The sequence below is a fragment of the Carassius carassius genome, chromosome 7, assembly GCF_963082965.1.
Source record: "Carassius carassius chromosome 7, fCarCar2.1, whole genome shotgun sequence".
NCBI classification, from domain to species: Eukaryota; Metazoa; Chordata; class Actinopteri; order Cypriniformes; family Cyprinidae; genus Carassius; species Carassius carassius.
The window spans coordinates 21749965-21766221 of record NC_081761.1 but is presented as its reverse complement, the minus strand read 5'-3'; the positions used below and the strand labels follow the sequence as shown (position 1 = coordinate 21766221).

The 16257-nt window shown below is 38.9% G+C and overlaps 1 long non-coding RNA gene and 1 pseudogene across 1 annotated transcript in view; both read right to left on the bottom strand.

Moving 5' to 3' along the window:
- LOC132143723 (uncharacterized) overlaps positions 1-16257 on the bottom strand; it is a 303135-nt gene that overhangs the window by 103533 nt on the left and 183345 nt on the right. The window lies entirely within an intron of this gene.
- LOC132143088 (uncharacterized) lies at positions 8465-10456 on the bottom strand (annotated as a pseudogene).

Here is a 16257-nt window from a genome sequence, read left to right as displayed (position 1 = left end):
TGAGGGGAATCTTTGAAAGTCTGGAGAATGTGTTAGGTATGTAGACATGTACAGTACGTGTTGATTTTAAAGGCAAGCACGAACAAACATACAAACCTGATTCCCAAAAAGTTGGGACACTGTACAAATTGTTAATAAAAACAGAATGTAATGATGTGCAAGTTTCAACTTTAAGTATGGCATCAACACATCTCAAAAAAGTTGGGACAAGGCCATGTTTACCACTGTGTGGCATTCCCTCTTCTTTTTATAACAGTCTGCAAACGTCTGAGGACTGAGGAGACAAGTTGCTCAAGTTTAGGACTATAGTCTAGATGGAAATAGGGGTCTACGTGCACCCCCCGGCTTTTTTGTGCCACCTGATTTTTTAAAATCCTTAAAGTGTCTATTTTCATAATCTGCCAGGTACCAAGCTGAAATAATGTCCCAAAGGGTTCTTTTTTAACCCTTTGCTGCACCCGACCGGAACCTGAAAAATCAAAAAATGATATAGAAAGTGGCATAACATTAGAAGTAAACAACATACAGAAACAAATGAACACATTTTCCCATACAATTCCAACCCCAGGAATTTATTGGAATGGTTATTTTTGACATTTACAACATATTGACCTTATTTCTAGACAAAAATGGCAAAACATGGCCAAAGATGTATAGAGGATCAACTATTTTTTTGTTTTCTCAAGCGCATAGGGTGATTGTTTTTCCCACAACCTGTTATTTCTTTATCATCCAAGTGTCTATTTTAAGATTAAATTGGGTACCAAGCTGAAATAATGTCAAAAATGCTTTATTTTGAACCCTTTGCACCAAACCTGAAAAATTTTAATATAATATAAAGTGGCATAACTTTTGATGTAAACAACTGTAAAAAGTAATCACTGAATCTACTTAAGAAAAGCTTGTAAATACAACTGATTTTGGAAAATTTGTTGGTTTTACTCGATTAGGCTGTGTTACATAAACTTTCAGTTAGATGCGGTAGTTAAACTAAATATCTTAAGTAATCCGAACTTTAGAACATCTAGGCCTGGTTTCATAGACAGGGCTTAGCCTAAACCAGGATTAGGCCATAGTTCAATTAGGACATTTAAGTAATTTTTATAAACATGCCTTAGAAAAAAACATTACTGGTGTGCATCTTGAGACAAAACAAAGGCACTGATATATTTCAAGATCAATCAGTACAAGTTTCTTTCATTTGAAACAACTCAGACTTGCATTTTAGTCTAGGACTAGGCTTAAGCCTTGTCTGTGAAACCGGGGGCTAGTGTATTGGACTAAGCTGTTGACACAACAATGTGGTTGGCACAAAAAACATAATGAATATCTCATAGTGAATGCGATCAGATATTGTCAGTAGCACATATATATATATATATATATATATATATATATATATATATATATATATATATATATATATATATATATATATATATATATATATATATATATATATATATAAACCACTGTACCATAAAAATGGCTGTATGTATATATATATATATATATATATATATATATATATATATATACAGCCATTTTTTATGGTACAATAGTTTATGGTTTGAATATAAAAAATATTGTTCTTAATTTTCCCCATTGGTGAACAAAATAGATGAACAACCAATAAGATTTAAGCTTATTGGCTGGTCTACTAGCTGCTGCTGCTTCCCAATACATCACACAGAGCTTGGTATATTTAATGCCTTTTAGTAATGAAGTTACAAAATAGGACGAAACAATTAATATATGTTTTAGAACTGTTGCCATTTCTTCAACTCGGCCTGTAACCGCCAGAAAACTAAAAGAAGAAGAGGAAGAATTTCGTCAACTCGTTTTCATCTCGCTTGATGCAGTCACTGCGCATGCGCAATGTTAAATGGACGCAGGTGTTCGGAGTCGAGAGGACAAGACGACGACGAACTTCAGATGTGTGGCAACACAACTAGGTATGTTGGTGACCTACTTATAAACTACGTTCTCACCGTGTACGCTGTCGTCATTGTATTGAGCATAAAAACTTATATACAATAATTTATTTTGCTCGATGTGTTGTAAGCGCAAAAGGTCCATTTTATTAACTTAGTTTAAACGAAGTATAAGTTACAGTCTAATAATCAGTTGAGACCAGTTTCTTATTTGCTACATTACAGAAACCGATTTTTACTAAACATTGTTTTGAATATACAGTTTGTAAGAGATTTTAATCAGTTGTAAGATCTTGATTTGTCATAGGCCTAACCGTGCGGCCAATAGAGCTTGGGAAACTACGTCACTGCGCATTGCATTCTGGGTAGTAGCGGCCATGTTTGGGGACATACTCGTCAGCCGTCATTATATTAGTACACAGCGATAATAAATAGGAATAACAATGGACCGAACAATGAACAAGTGTAAGATTACATATAAAGAAAAACTCAAGAAGGAAGCAAAGTTGCGGTACTTTGAAAAAATCAAGACAATACACAAACTCGAGCCGTACGAATACAAAGAATGGTCTGATGATCTTAACAAGCTGCTGCACGTAACCTTCTGTATTTTCATACCTTGTTTGTAGTGTCAGTGCGTACACATCTGATCAATTTAAAAATTATAAATCTCTCGAGGCCCCCTGCAATTTACAAATGGATGGTTGCAGGACCTTCAGATTTTCCGTGTCAACGAGCAGAAAACGGTTGTTCGCACAAAGGTACGTTAAAACACACATTTCTATCACTCTTAACATCAGCAGCACGTGTTAGTCTTGAGTTTGATTTGCTGGCTGGCTGCCCACGGGGTGTGTGTGTTCACGGGGCTGTGCAATTAATCGCATGCGAATCAATCTGCAGTAGTGAACGCAATAATGCCTAATTGTCAGGGAACTGCGGCTCTGTGTAGTAAATGCCGCTCCCTCTGAAAGCAGGTAATGAAGATTTACTACTAATCATTGAACCGGCTTTACTGATGAGATGCGCATGCGATTAATTGCACAGCACTGGTGGGTGTGTTCACTGTGTGTGTGTGTGTGTGTCTAGTGTGAGGCCTATTCATATAACATGATTTGAGATATTTGTCTTGTTAATCATTAATTTTGTACTTACCTTAGTATTTTCTATATATCATAGGTTTTGCACTCTCAACGCCTTAATGAACCTCCGCTCAAGCCATGGGTAATCCTCAGCTCCAGTGGCCAAGTAGAGTGTGCACACTGCACATGCATGGCTGGCATAGCAGAGTCTTGCACACATGTTGGGGCTCTCCTTTTTAAAATCGAAGCAGCAGTTCGGATACGGGGGACCAAGACTGTCATTGATGTTCCAGCCTACTGGATGATGCCCGCTAATGTCGATAAGGTCCAAGCAGAAGTGGGCCACAAGATCGACTTCATCACTGGTGCAGCTAAGAGAGTGGCACTTGACAAGTGCATCAGTGGAGAGAGGGGAATGTCATACATACTCGTTTAGGCTCCACGAGTCATTGTGCACATGAGCCCACACTTTCAAACCTGTCACCCCTGCTTCAGATTTTGCACACTCACAGCAAGGCCGTTTGTCTTTCTGGGATGGAGGAGTATTACCATAGTGCCAAAGTGCCAAAGTCCCTACAGCATCTTCAGAATCAGAATCAGAAAGAGCTTTATTGCCAAGTATGCTTCCGCATACAAGGAATTTGTTATAGTGACATAAGCTTCCAGTACACAGAGACAACAACACACAGACAAAAAAAAATTATCTGGCAAATAAATAAGTGTATAAACAATTGTGCTATAAATGATAATGGAATAGGATTGAGTAAGATGCAGGGATGTACTAGGATGGAGGGGTAAAAAATAGATATATGGATATTGCACATTTTTTGCATAAGCATAAGTGGGGAGCATTTAACTGTCCATGAGGTAGATTGTCTGGGGGAAGAAACTGTTCTTGTGCCTTGCTGTTCTGGTATTTGTGGCTCTGAGGCACCGGCCAGATGGCAAAAATTCAAAGATGGGGTGACTTGGATGTGAGGGATCCAGAGTGATTTTCTGAGCCCTTTTCCTCACTCTGGATGTATACAGTTCTTGAAGGGTGGGCAGGGGAGCACCAATAATCCTTTCAGCAGTCTGAACAGTTCTCTGTAGTCTTCTGATGTCTGATTTTGTTGCTGAACCAAACCAGACAGTTATTGAAGTGCACAGGACAGACTCAATGACGGCTGAGTAGAACTGTCTCAGCAGCTCCTGTGGCAGGTTAAACTTCCTCAGCTGGCGAAGGAAGTATAAACTCTGCTGGGCCTTTTTCACAATGGAGTCAATGTGATTGTCCCACTTCAGGTCCTGAGAGATGGTGGTTCCCAGGAATCTGAATGACTCCACTGCAGTCACAGTGCTGTTCATGATGGTGAGTGGAGGGAGTGCAGGGGGGTTTCTCCTGAAGTCAACGATCATTTCCACTGTTTTGAGTGTGTTAAGCTCCAGGTTGTTGAGACTGCACCAGACAGCCAGCTGCTAAACCTCTTGTCTGTAAGCAGACTCATCACCGTCCTGGATGAGGCCGATGACTGTAGTGTCGTCTGCAAACTTCAGGAGCTTGACAGAGGGGTCTTTATGGGTGCAGTCGTTGGTGTACAGGGAGAAGAGCAGAGGGGTAGAGAACACATCCCCGAGGGGCACCAGTGTTGGTGGAGCAGCTGTTTGACATGAATTTCCCCAGTCTCACTAACTGTTGCCTATCTGTCAGAAAGCAGGTGATCCACTGACAGATAGAGCTAGGAACAGAGAGCTGGGTCAGTTTGGTCTGGAGGGTTGTTGGGATGATGGTGTTGAAAGCCGAACTAAAGTCCACAAACAGGATCCTCACATAAGTCCCTGTTTTGTCCAGATGTTGCAGGATGAAGTGCAATCCCATGTTGATTGCATCATCCACGGACCTGTTTGCTCGGTAAGCAGACTGCAGGGGGTCCAGTAAGGGTCCAGTGATGTCCTTCAGATAAGCCAGAACCAGTTTTTCAAACGACTTCATGACGACAGACGTTAGAGCCACAGGTCTGTAGTCGTTAAGTCCTGTTATCTTGGGTTTCTTTGGAATGTGGATTATGGTGGAGCGTTTAAGCAGGAAGGCACTTCACACAACTCCAGAGATCTGTTGAAGATCTGTGGAAAGATGGGGGCCAGCTGGTCAGCATAGATTTTCAGACAGGCTGGTGTAACGCCATCTGGGCGTGGTGCTTTTATTCTTTTGTTCTTCCTGAAGACCTGGCGCACATCATCTTCACAGATTTGAAGAGCAGGAGGTATGGAGAGGGGGATTGCAGGAGGTGTTAATGGTTGTGTAGGGAGATGGTCAGAATGGGTGTTGGGGGTTTCAAATCTACAACAAAACTCATTCAGGTCGTTAGCAAGTCGTTGATTAGCCTCAGTGCAAGGGGATGGTGTCTTGTAGTTTGTGATGGCTTTCAGTCCTCTCCAAACTGAAGTTGAGTCGTTGGAAGTAAACTGGTCTTCCAACTTTTTAGCGTAGGTCTTTTTAGCCGCTCTAATCTCTTTGTTCAGTGTGTTCCTGGCCTGATTGTACAAGACTCTGTCCCCATTTCTTTAGGCATCCTCTTTGGCCTGACGAAGATGTCTGAGTTTTACTGTAAACCATGGCTTATCATTGTTGAATGTTAAATAAGTCCTGGTAGGAATGCATATATCCTCACAGAAACTAATATAGGATGTTACAGTCTCTGTGAGTTCGTCCAGATCAGTGGTAGCAGCTTCAAAAACACTCCAATCAGTGATGTCAAAACAAGATTGTAAATCCTGCTCTGTTTCGCTGGTCCATCTCTTCACAGTCCTTACTACAGGTTTAGCAGATTTAAGTTTCTGCTTGTAGGATGGTATAAGATGAACCAGACAGTGATCAGAACGTCCCAAAGCTGCTCGTGGAACAGAGTGATATGCATCCTTTATTGTGGTGTAACAGTGATCCAGTATATTACTGTCTCTGGTGGGACATGTAACATGCTGTCTGTATTTTGGCAGTTCACGGGAGAGATTGGCTTTATTAAAGTCCCCAAGAATGATTAAAACCGAGTCTGGGTGTTGTTGTTCTGTCTCTGTGATCTGATCAGCGAGTTTTTGTAAAGCTGAGCTCACATGCGCTTGTGGAGGGATCTAAACACTCACCAGAATGAACGAGTGGAACTCCCGCGGCGAATAGAACGGTTTGCGGTTGACAAACTTCATTTCTAGATCAGGACAGCACATTCTCTTTAACACAGTTACATCTGTACACCACCGTTCACTGATGTAAAAGCATGTCCCGCCGCCGCGCGATTTCCCCGTTGATTCTGATTCGCGATCAGCTCTAAACAGCTGAAAGCCCGGCAGATGGAGCGCGTCATTCAGCCAGGTTTCCGTGAAACACAGAGCAGAAGAGTGTGAGAAATCCTTATTTGTGCGAGAGAGCAGAAGGAGTTCGTCTGTTTTGTTAGGTAGAGAGCGGAGATTTGCCAGATGGATGCTAGGCAACGGCGTTCGAAATCCGCGCTTCCTGAGTCTGACGAGTGCTCCCGCTCGCTTCCCCCGTCTGCGCGTCCTGAAGCGTTTGATCAGCGCTGCTGCTCCTCCGATAACAATGAATAATTGTTTTTAAGTCTGAATAATTTAAATCCGGTAAAAGATCTTGTGGTGTGTGCTGCCGAATGTTCAACAGTTCATCCCTGGTGAAACTGATTGTGTTTGTTAAACAAAAAAAAAACAGGAAAAACGAACAAAAACAGTACAAACACTGGAGAGCCAAGCACTGAAGCAGCCATGTGCGGCGCCATCTTGATCACATTAGATTTTTTTTTTTCGGGACCTAGGAAAGGATGGATGCGATCTACCCATCCTGTTCCAGCATTGCAACACCCTCACACACCTGGTAGCAGTAACAGAGACACAGGCAGCTGCAATTGAAGCTCAGACGAGACTGCAACATTGATTATCTGTCTGGTACACATAAAGAGCAGGAAGAATAACAGCTTCCAATATGCATGCCGTTATGTCCACTAGTGTTGAGAAACCAGCCACATCAACTGTGTCAATAGTGTGTTATCCCAAAAAAACAGCAACCTAAGCTGCCATCAGATGGGGGATAGACAATGAAGGAACAGCAAGGCAGGCCTATGTCACAATGGCAGCACCTCACCACACAAACCTAAAAGTGGAGCAATGTGGATTTTTCATAAATCCATTATTTCCTGAGGTTGGGGCATCACCTGATGCCCTCATTCACTGCACATGTTGTGGGAAAGGCTGTCTGGAAATCAAATGCACATTTAAGCACCGCAACAACTCCATCCTGCAGGCTTGTGCAGATGACAGCACTTTCTGTCTCCAGGTAACTGATGGGAAGTTACACTTGAAACAGACACACATGTACTACAGCCAAGTACAAACACAGATCTTTGTCACTGGATCTCAGTTTTGTGACTTTGTTGTGTGGACAGAGAAAGACTGTGTTGTGGTTCAGGTCTTACCAGATGCAGACTACTGGACAACACTTCTAAAGAGGGCACAGGAGTTCTTCCACAAAGTTTCTCTACCTGAGCTTGTGTCTTGTTACTATACTCAACAAGCCTCCACAAAGACACCTGTTTCAACAGAGTTACAGCCATCTCGCACAAAAAGAACAAGAACACATACATGTGAGAACATGCAAAGACTCTGGTGCATTTGCAAAGGGCCTGAAGATCTGGGTGACATGGTGGCTTGTGACAATGAGAATTGTGTAGTCCAGTGGTTCCACCTTAGCTGTGTGGGACTCCTTCAGAAACTGAGTCATGGCTTTGTACCTCCTGTACACACTGACACATTGGAGTGTGTTTTGATTCTTACAGTTGTCTTGAATTAATTAGTTTTAATAATTGTCTGTTTACCTTTTTTTCCACTTATTGCATTATTTATGTTCTTGATAATTAAAGGTTATACTATTACATGTTACACCTGTTGTATTTGCACAACAGTTACACTGAACTTCTAACTTTAATTGTTTTTCCATTTAACTTTAACTTATCGCATTATCTGTTCTTGATACTTGAAGGTTAGACTGTTGTTACACGTTACTCCTTTTGTATTAGCGCTACAAGTGCACTTAATGTATAAATTAAATAATTGTTTTTCTATTTAATTTTTTACTTATTGCCTTACATGTGGTCTTGATACTTGTTTACCTAATTATCTTTTGTTTTACACTGCCTCTTTACCTGTTTTATATGTGTTACTGTAAACTGTACACATTTACGTCAGTGTGTTACGATGCACAAAATAAAGCGATACAAAATTGATAAATTTTTCTGTTTATTATTGTAACAGGTGGTATGCAATATGCATAACACTAATAATGCAGGATATGCATGTGTACATATTTACATGTGTGTGTGTATACAGTATATACACATTAATATTTCTTATTTATACACACATGCATGTGTATTTATATATATACACTTAGATATATACAGGACACAAACATTGACAAACACAAACTTAGATTTTTTTGGATGTGATTAATTGTGATCAAATAATTTGACAGCCATAGTTTATGGTTTCATGACAACGCTGGGGCACATATTAGTCAGGGCACTGCATACAGTCACTATCTTGTCCAGGAACGTCATGTCTTCACCTTGACATGGGAGTTCCATGCTGACTGTTACAATTCCATTCAGTATGGTGTACTTTGTGCGTACACATCCAATCATCCTCTCCACATGAACCCTGAGGTGAGCTATCCGGCTCTTTGCATCCAGCTGGCTGCATCCTCTTGTGAATGCAGGTATTTTCACTTCTGCACACACGAGTCCAACACTGTCTCTGATGTCAAATCCATGATCTGCCAACACCAAGTCTCCAGGTAATAGTTTATTAAGAAGGCCACTATTCTCAGTCACATGTTTGTCACTGACACGACCTCCCCAACCTTGGGAAATGAAAGAGATAGAGCCTCGTGGTGTAATGCCAATGAGATACTTTAGGGTGTGCTGGTGTTTGCAGTGGGAAAATGTCTGAGCTCTAGCTTTGAGATTTGATGCTCTTTCAATGCGAATTTCAAAGCAGTCCACAATAACTCCTACTCGATTGCCAAAAGCCTCTACAAACTGATGTGGCATGGTGGCCTTTAAGCAATGTCTCTCTGGCCAGTGCACCAAGGGTTTGAGATGTCTAAACATTGTACCTATGGTATCTCTGAATGTGGTGGACACAGTCTTTCGATCCACAGAGAAGAGGTATGCAATGTGCTGAATTGGGAGATTCAGCCTGAGGCGCATAAGTGTTGAAAGGAGCATTTGAAAAGGTGAGAGTTTTCGGCCAGTCTGTGGCAGGCAGGGAAAAAGCTGTGTCAGCACACCCATCAGAAGCGCAAAACATGGAAGCCCAGTGTAGTATACTTCACCTTTGCATCATCATCTTTAAAAGAATCCTCATCCATTCTCTTTTGGGCGAGCTCTTCCTTCTCCTGTTTTCCCCCAACAAACGGTTAATTTCACCACGCCTACAGCTATAAAGATGGCATTCCTGCTGTTCTGCAAAGTTTTTATTTGAGCCTGTGTCGTCCATTTGTAAGGCATCATCTGCTGTTGCAGCTTCATCCATCTGGACAGCTACATGTAGTGGTGCAGGTGCAGCATGATCCCCTGTGACAGCTTGCTGTCTCCTTGTACTCTGGTTAAACCGCCCAGAGTGTGTTGCTTTAACTTCTTTGTGCCCGAGATGCAACGATGGCACCCAGTCAGGATCACACTCCAGCATTTCATAGGCTGGTTTGCCTAGAAAATAAAAGATACAATTATTTTATTGGTTATGTAGTTATTCAGCCAGTTACCAGTGATTGTCAAGATTGTGGGTAAAGATGAGGCAAGGACTCAGACAGAAAGCAAAGGGCTTTATTGAATAATAAAGCAAAGCAAAAAAAACCCAAATAAAACAGCAGACACGAGAACACAACCAACGAAAACGAGACAAGAGCGTATGGTGAGGAAATGAAAATTCAACACACAGAGGAGAGCGCACGGACGTTCACACAAAAACAATATACACCAGTGTCAGGGCTCTGTCACATAACCAAGAATAAACCAGACCAAAGTGACAACCCTGACAATAATAAAGTTTAGCTAATAAAGTTTGCGGTGTAACAACAACTCCATTGCTAGTGGTAAAAAAAACAAAACAACAAAAGTTAAACGTGTTTTGTTTATAACTTACCTTTGTGAAAATGGCGTGAACAAACAAGCGTGTTTCGGGAAATATTGTTGAAGGTGATGGTTCTCCTTCTTACTGCTGCTAACCAAGCCATGCGATGCCGCTTTGTTAACTCGGAGACCTGAGATCCAAGGTGCTGTTTACAGGCGGGAAAGCTGAAAAATCGCACTCCGTTTGAAATTCTTTTTCCATGCCGGTCGCGAGTGCGAGTATGGCAATTAATTACACAGCAAGCTTTCACCATTGTATCGTATTCTTTAGCTGTACAAAGCAAACAAAACCGTCTATTAACAATTCAATACAGTACATTCAGCAGCGTCCGTGTCCCCAAGTCCCAAAATGCATTGCGTTGCTGACGTCACGTTCTCAGACTCTATACTCCGCTTCTAGAACATGCTGTTCACATGGAAATGAACCGCGTGAGACAACTTATGCGTTATGATAGCTTCATTAAGTCATTTCTAACTTCAATTTCAATTTTGTGACTTATTCATGCAGTGGAAATGTAAATTCACCTTTTTTGTGTGTGAAAAGAGGGCTCAGCTGCTAAAACACTACGTTACCGATTGAAACATGGAGGCTTCACAAGAAGTACTCCAATTCCATGTATCTATACCGATTGTCTATGTTCAAGTCATTTAATTCACTTAGAGTGCACTTAACGAAAAATCATTCACATTAGGATACGTACATGGTAGCCAGGCCAGTACACTTGAGAATACCCCTTTGATATTTCACTGCCTACTTCGCAGTTTTGAGGAGCCCTGCACATAATCCATAGAGGCAGCACCTGAAAAATAATGAAATGGTGCAGTGTCCATACTGAAATTGCAATTTTAAGAGTAATGTCTACTCTACATTTAATTTATAATTAATATAATTTAAAATTTACTTTTTGTGTCTTTCTGATAATTTAGGTGCTCATTTATTAGCAGTGTTACAAATAACTGTTGCTCTGTGTTGTGTTTGTGCTATGAGTGCTATTAACTTTTTACAATGTTACAAAACTTTACAGAAATCTGAAATCGTTGGGAGGTGAAAAGCCGTTCTTCATTGGCCTTCCAATCCTCCTTGGAGCAGACCAATGTTTTTACATGTTTTGACATGTTTTGTAAGTAGCTTTGTCTGTGATATTCTGGCTATTTAACTGTGTTGCAAACACTTCTTAAACCAATTTTGCGACCTGATGGGAAACGTAATTAAGAAAGATGAAAAAAAATTAGGATACAGAAAAGTGAAAGATAAATTAAGAATTAATAGAAAAAATGAAAGAGAAAAAATATTAATTAGATAAGAGAGTAAGATCATGAGAACGAAAAGAGGTAATAATGTTTAGGAAATTAGACAAAGGTTGGTAGAATTAAGGACAACAGTCCGATAAGGAGAACAGAAAAGAGGAGGTATCTCATCAGAATAATCTTAATTTCAGACAAATCTTAATTTGTGTTCTGAAGATGAACAAAGGTCTTACTGGTTTGGAACAACGTGACTGTGAGTAATTAATGACATAATACTCACTTTTGGGTGAACTATCCCTTCAACAAGAACTAATCTGCACTGCCTGGTCAAAAAAGTCACTAATAAGCAAATACTGAATATTTTATAATGTAATCATTATTACGGTGATTGATGTTTCTTGCATGTTGTAGTTTGACAATAATTATTTGATCCCTAACTAATGCAGTGTGTAGCTTTTTATATTTTATATAAGTACTCCTGTCCATATCCCGAAATGACAATGATGAGATTACATTTTTTTTTTCAACTTTTCATTGGGCTGGCTATAGCTGTCGTCATATTGTGCTTTCGTTGAGACATTGTTTCAACAATGTTAGGAAACATTTATTTCCATCAAGAGTTGCATTAATTTTTGGCCAAGATCTTGTAATGTCAATGGGAGAGTCAAGCCAACTCCAGCATATCCTAAAGCAGGGCTATTCAATTAGTTTCATTCGAGGGCCGCATTATCAAATCGAAAAGTTGAGGTGGGCCGGTGGGTTGGTTTGGGGGTTTATCTTATTTATTGAAACATAACAGTTTCAATAAATAAGCTAAAGTAACCCTAAAGAAGTGTGGTATTTACTTGGAAATGTGGTACCCAACAGTATGCAAATATATAAAACCATAATAAATAAAAACTTGATAATTTACAGCTGTGTACAACTATTTTCCTTGGAACAAATAAATTATTTATACAAACTTATAGCTGTTGGTGAGAAATAATAATTATTTTATTTATAATTGTTATGCTTAAATGAAAATATTCTGACAGTGAGACTTGTTAACCACAGGCTCCCACTGTATAAAAAATGCCTAAACACAAGTTAAAAACTATACGCACCTTTACAAAGAAACTGACATAATTTCATAACAAGCATTAAATATATATTCCTCTACCCACCTAATAAAACTAATGCAATATAAATCACTATATTTACTATTAAACTATATAATATTATAGTATATATTTACTATATTTATTTATTACTACATAGTATTCAATATAAATATTGCACATTTCTGCCCAACCATGGTACATTACTACAGTAAATGTGGTAAATGTTTGTAAGGGTGATTAGGGGATTTAAAGTCTTCTAATTTCGGTCATGCCACAATGTTTCTCCTGCTTTCCTCATCAGTCTTGTTGGGAATGTTGAGGCTGTTTCATCCGATTTAATACTAATTAAATCATCGAGTGATTTGTGGTTTGTAACAGAAATGTTTCTGTCGAACTGAAACGCTTCCACTGGTTGTCGCAACGCTGTTTAATATTAGTGTGTCCGGGACCGGGAGTAAACGCAACTCTGCGCTGGGCCGTGTTTAAACAACTAGTGAAACAACTGAAAACATCGCTATTTGTTGTAACTGTACTGAACGAGAAACCGCTTCAGATGATTCAGTTACGGAGCGGTCCGAATGAATCCGAATAGTTTTAGACCGTTATGCAAGCGCGTTTAGAAAGAATCGAACCAAAAGAATGATTCATTCACGAAGGATTGGTAGCCTATCGCTGGTTCAGTCGACATAAATTCGGGACACATATAATAACTGCTGAAATATTCACACGTAAAACGTTTCTCAGGTCAATCGGAGCGAAAAGAGGAGGAGGGAGGTTGGTGCCGTCGGGCCGCATGGAGATGATTGGCGGGCCGCATGTGGCCCGCGGCCGCCAATTGAATAGCCCTGTCCTAAAGGCTTTCAGTAGGGTGAAGATCAATTCAATTCATAAATGAAAATTATTCCTCATGCTCACTGAAACGTTTTTTTTTCTCACACTTTTGGTCCAAAGAATCTTGACACTGTCATCCTGAAATATATGGACATGGTTTACATTTTTGGGTAGTTCTAACAATAGTATTCAGCTACAGAAACTGAATAATCAAATTTAAAATAAAACTAAAGTCTTTACCATAGAAATATACATTGCCTGGCCAAACAAAAACAAAAAAATCCTTGGAAATACTTAATAAATCACAGCAATAATTCTAACACTTATGTCTTAACTTATTATTGTATTATTATGTGTGATTAATAAGTCTTAACAGTCTTAAATTCTTTTATGAATTACTCAGCCTCATATCATTCCAAAACTGTAAGACCTTAATTCATCTTTGAAAAACAAATTAAGATATTTTTGATGAAATCCTAGAGCTTTCTGACCCTCCATAGACAGCAAGGGTCCTACCACGATCAAGGCCCAGAAGCAGAGTAAGAACATTGCTAAAATGGTTTGTGTGACATCAGTGGTTCAACCGTAATGCTATGAAGCTACGAGAACTACCTTTAAGGAATGAAAAGCTACACACTGCATCAGATATATAATAATCATAGTAATGATTCAAAAACTTTGGTATTTGCTTATTTAAATGTAGATAGCAAGATTTTTTTTATTTTTTTTGGCCAGACAATGTATATTTAATTTATGTAGTAAAGACAATTCAATGTTGTTTTACATTTAATTATTCAATTTCTGTAGCTGAATTGTTAGAACTGCCCGAAAAACTCAAACCCCTGTTTATTTTGTGGCTTTGTTGTTGTGTATTTATTTGGTGCTACTGCTTGTGATTTGCTCATTAGTTCTTATTTTATTACTGACTGTTCACTTGTCTTGAATAAACACTGAACTTTATTTTAGTTAAATTAGTAGATTTTTGTGAGGTGTCAAAACAACAAAATGACTTATTTTTAGTTTTATTCATAAAAAGTAGCTCCGGCTACAACGTTCTTATACAAAACACAGGCAGTTCTGTTTATTAACCGCCTGAGCACCAAGTTATAGACTGCACCTTAAATAAAAAGAATACATTTGATTTTGTGGCAGCACAAGTAAAAAAAAAAATTGGGAAATTCAAAATATATCGCAGGAAAACAAAATCATCCACTGCATCTGCTGCTGTATCAATTATGAAAAGAACTTTGCGTCATAATACGTTAATTTATTTGCATATTTTTAACATGAATATATGTTCTGAAGGTATGATGTGACTTAGTTTCACTTCATTCTTGTCATATGCTACTCATGTTTTTAGGACTGTGATGACAAAGGAGAGATGTCCGGCATTTCAATCAGCCTATTGTTTGTGATACCTGAGGATTCTGCAACCGTGCCTTACTGTTTGCATCTCGATGCCAAATCCACTGCAATCATTTTGGAAGGTAGAGTTGTAATGGATGATCTGGGAAACCTTCCCAAAGCAATGTGCCTGCTTTTTGGGCTCATTTATGCTCTGGATGTAGAGTATCCTGCTGTACTGAAGAACATGTTTGATTTCTTTCGAAGTGTGATTCTGTCACTCGGGCACAAGTCTCTCAAACCTGAAAAATCGCCTGTTTCTGTAACATTGTTGTGCCATGATGGACCATTTTTCAGTTTGTTCATAATTGACCATTGCGGAGTTAGAAAAATGGTAATCAGGACTGAAGAATGTAATTTTTTTTTCCTGTTGGAAAATGAGCAGTCTGCTCAATGTTTAGTAGCTGACATTAGAGTTTAGTCTTTAAAGGAACTTTAAAATAAATAGGAAGGTAGTTCAGTACTAAAAAAACTGAAGAATCTTTTGTTTCCTGTAGGAAAAGGTGCAATTTGCTTAACAGGGTTAAATGGTTGGTTTTAGAAAAGGTGTTAATGTTAGAAAAAAATTCTGTATTTCACCACTGTGAGAAAAGGTAAAAATGTCAAAAAAGGGAGCATTGATTGTTGTATGTAATTGCTGTATGTGAAAAATTGCAGTGTGTTGTGTTGATTTGAAGGCATGCCATTGTTTTAAGGAACAAATAAATGTCCCAGTGTTGTCAAAGATATTTTGCCTGTCTGTTTTAACTTAGAATTTTTAGTACTTACTTGAGAAATTTAAGGTAATCAGTTTCCACACTTTTTTCTAGTAATGTGAACAAGCAGACTTGTTAAGTTAACTCTTTTGATTGTACTAAAATTATCTTGAACTTGTGAGTTGGCTCAACTTGTCAGATTGAGTTACGAATACTCAAGTTTTCTAGTTACCACTACAAATACCCAAATTATATTTGCAAAGTTGCAATAAGTTGCATCAACTCAAAATTGATTAACTAATTTGCTTGAGAGATTTGAGGTAATCAGTTTCCACAGGTTTTCCAAGTAAATTCAACCAATTGCTTTTTACAGTGCAGATACAAATGGACACCTTTTTCAATACAATTCTGACCCCAGAAATTGTTATTTGTCATGTTTTACAACATCTTGACCATCTGTGGTCAAAAAGAGCAAAACAAGTTAATTTGACAGCGTTTTTATTATACTTAGCAAACCAGGGCAAGCGAGAAGCTATCATATCTACACAGTATACGAGACTCTGTGAAGACGTCAGTTCACCATACCACATGAGGGATATTTGTGAACAGATTCCATTGAAATTAGAGGACTTGTCTTTGGATACAATTGGCTATCACCAATACTGCTATAAAAGCCTTAAGTTAAGTCATATCACCTTTATTTATATAGCGCCTTAAACAAAATACATTGCGTCAAAGCAACTGAACAACATTCATTAGGAAAACAGTGTGTCAATAATGTAAAATGACAGTTAAAG